Consider the following 3294-nt stretch of genomic DNA (forward strand, 5'->3'; position numbering starts at 1 on the left):
CTCCTCTCACCAATTTTCTATGCACTCGTCTCTCCCTCTCCCTCGTGCTGTAGAACACCTACGACGGTCGATTCCAGCGACTTCCTACGGTATTCGACGGCGTCCAGCACACCCACGTGACCCCCTCGCTCCGCTCCTCCATCTCCTCCGACCAGATCTGACGCGCGCGGCCTCCTGCAGCCATGCGCGACCCTCCCCGACGGCTAGGGTTTCGGCCACCACGTCACCAGCGTGGGCCCGACGTTGCTCCGGTGACTCAGGTGAGTCCCTTCACTCCTCCTCGTCACATCCATCCCTCTCTTCCTCACCTCGTCTCGTCTCCCTCACAGATCCAGCACGCCGCCGTCGCTTGCGCACCGGGACGCCATGGACGGGAAGGCTGCTACCTCCCCTGCGCCGACGCCATGGAGGACGCAGCTCCATCACTGCCCCGACGCCATCCAGGTCAGCCCCCTACTCCGGCTGTATGTTTGATTCGATTTGGTTCAGCTGCTGCTCTATCTCCTTTGGGCTACTTGATTTAGATTGCCTTCCTCTGTTGTTGATGCTCCCTCTCTTCTAATGCTGCAGGAGAACCTCATGGACGCTGCTTAACACAACATGAATGCACCTGAACCTGGGGTTTCTCTTTCGATTGCTACATGTGTGACTACAGGAGATCAACTTCCTTCTCAACTGATGGGTAAGCCTCCCGGTCCACTCAAGTTTTGAACCAAATAAGAAAAATTATTAATCTTGTTCGCTGGCTATGCAATGATGTTTGGTGATTCAGTTTTTCACTTGTGTAATCTTTGTTTACTCTTCTCAACGGCTGCCCTAGTTAGTTTTTTTTGGTAGGGTCCTTACTGCATATGCTGCTGGAATCTAATTTGACCTGTTAAGAATGAGTGTCAATCAATCAAACACAAGGAGAATAAATGCTCACTGTTTCTCATAGTGATTGTTGTGTCGTGTATAGGTCAAACTAGTGTTGTCCTTGTCTACTTTTGAGGCATCAACATGTGTTGCCATGGTTTTGGTTTTGGTTTCCGGTTGATGCATGGTTGGTGTGCTAGCTGTTCGTTAGTACCTGCCGGTTGTTACTATTGCTCTTTTGAGTTAGTTTTCCTTCGTGAGTCAGTTGGACTGGATGTTTTCGAGAAGATTTCTTGCTGTAGGACCTGGTGCATGTCTTCTGAAATCTGACTAGGAGACGTATTCTTCACATCTAATCAAGATTTGTTTGTTTCAGAGTTCTAAAGAAAGTAGGAATGTTCATGTGCTTTTCCGAAACAGAGTAGAGTGCTCGTGCGCCAAGGTTCTAACATTTTCTCGAACGCTTTGTGCTGGTATGTATGTCACATCTTGCTTCCATTGCAGTCTCAACACCCACTTTGCGTTTCTGCAATCACTAATTATACTCCAGTTTGGTGGGTTCCAAATGTTGTTGTTGCACATGTAAAAGAAAGGGATTCAGGCTACACATCTAGCTTCTGGATGTATCTATCTCACTGCCTTTTGCTATTCCACTCTGGTTTTGCTTACTTTCTAAAATGGGTGTTTTAATAATAATGTTTATAAAGGCTGGAGATGTACCATTTCTCTCACCTCAGCTTCTTATGATTGTCGTACATATGCCCCGTTCTTTTGGGTGATGGTGATTTCATATTAATCATGGAATAAAATAACATGCTACGCGAGCAGAAACTATTCACTTAACTATTTAAGGCCAAGAAGTATAAATCGAGGCACCTCCTCTCCTCTCCTCCCGTTGATGCTTGATTGTTACCTAGAATAAAGATTGTTTTCAGAAACATGAAAGTATTACCGTTTGTTAGGACATGATGACTGTTTGTTTACTGCTTTATGATTTTGTTTAGAGTTGCGTCCTTCTTGTCCCCTTTTACCCAAGGCCATCTTGTTGTGTCAATGGCTGTTTTGCCGTTTCAAGTTTTGTGTATGTGCATATGTACATAGCAGTAGACTAGACTATTGTGATCGTATATTACCTCCGTCCCTTCTTAGATTTATCTAGATATGGATGTATCTAACACTAAAACGTGTCTATACATCCGTATCTAGACAAATCTAGGACATGAATTTTGGGACGGAGGCAAGGTTTTCGTGTTGCCGAGTCGTTCTGGGGTAGCGACTCTTGACGAGTTGTGCCTGGCTGATCGACTAGTCTCTACTAGTCGAGAGGTTGAGTTGACACTTGGTAGTGCGGCTGGTCGACTAGTCACGTGGATGGAGGGAGTACTTGCTTTGCAGCCCGAAAAGACAATATTGTGTTTGCTGGAAACTGAACTCTCTTCTATGTTTGGTTGATGCAGTTCCTTCCATTAATTTATTTGTTTCTTCGATTTAGATGCAACAGGTTCCCTTCATGAACGAGGACATGGGCATGTACCTCGACGGTGAGCTCATCCACCACTACCACCTTGACTCCGCGCGCAAGGTCAATTCCTCTCTCTCGTCTGTGAGGTTTTTTTCAAGTTTTATCTTCTCCATTGTAGCCTGCTAGTTTCTGTTCTGGTCCTGAAGCCAAACTAGGTAGGATGGCCTTGTGACCTCCTGAATGTCGAGGCTTTGGTTGTCATATCGTGTTTGGTTGATCCTGTATGATGTGTACTTGCTTGATGGTCACCTATTAGCTAAGGTTCTCATATCATGTTTGGTGCTCATATGTGCTTGCTTGATGGTTCTCATATCATGTTTGGTGGATCCTTTATCATGTTTGGTTCTCATTAGCTAAGATTGTTATGTTTTGCTACTGAATCGTATTTCATCAGTTTGCACGTGATCAAGCTCACTCTTATTATTAATTGCCAACAATTGCTACTGGATACACACAGTTTTCCCATGTTATTATCGATGTTCTGCTCTTGGACGGTTTCTTTAGTTTGATTGTTTCCCTTGTATTCAATATGCTTCTAATGCCTGATCCTTTCATTTTTGTTATGGCATCTTTATTTTCATAGGTGTTGAGTGTCCTGGAAGATGGAAGAGGAAGAAAACTTATTTTTATTGAACTAAATTTTCTGTATTCTATTTTGTTGTACGTATCATTTGATATTTTGTATAGGAACAACTGATACTATTTTGAAGGGCTTTATGGCCTATGATGTAAACATATTTAGTGCCGAAATATGAAATTATTTGCAAAATTTGTTGAAAAGGAGGATCATTTGTATGAATAAGTGAATGGGCTGAAAAGAGTATTGGACCAACTCCTGGATTGAATATTATTTGAATGTATAAAAAGGCTGAATGTAAACCAGAAATGGGCTGCAAAAAATTGTACCTATACTCTTG

The sequence above is a fragment of the Triticum dicoccoides genome, chromosome 2B (genome assembly GCF_002162155.2).
Source record: "Triticum dicoccoides isolate Atlit2015 ecotype Zavitan chromosome 2B, WEW_v2.0, whole genome shotgun sequence".
Classification (NCBI taxonomy): Eukaryota; Viridiplantae; Streptophyta; class Magnoliopsida; order Poales; family Poaceae; genus Triticum; species Triticum dicoccoides.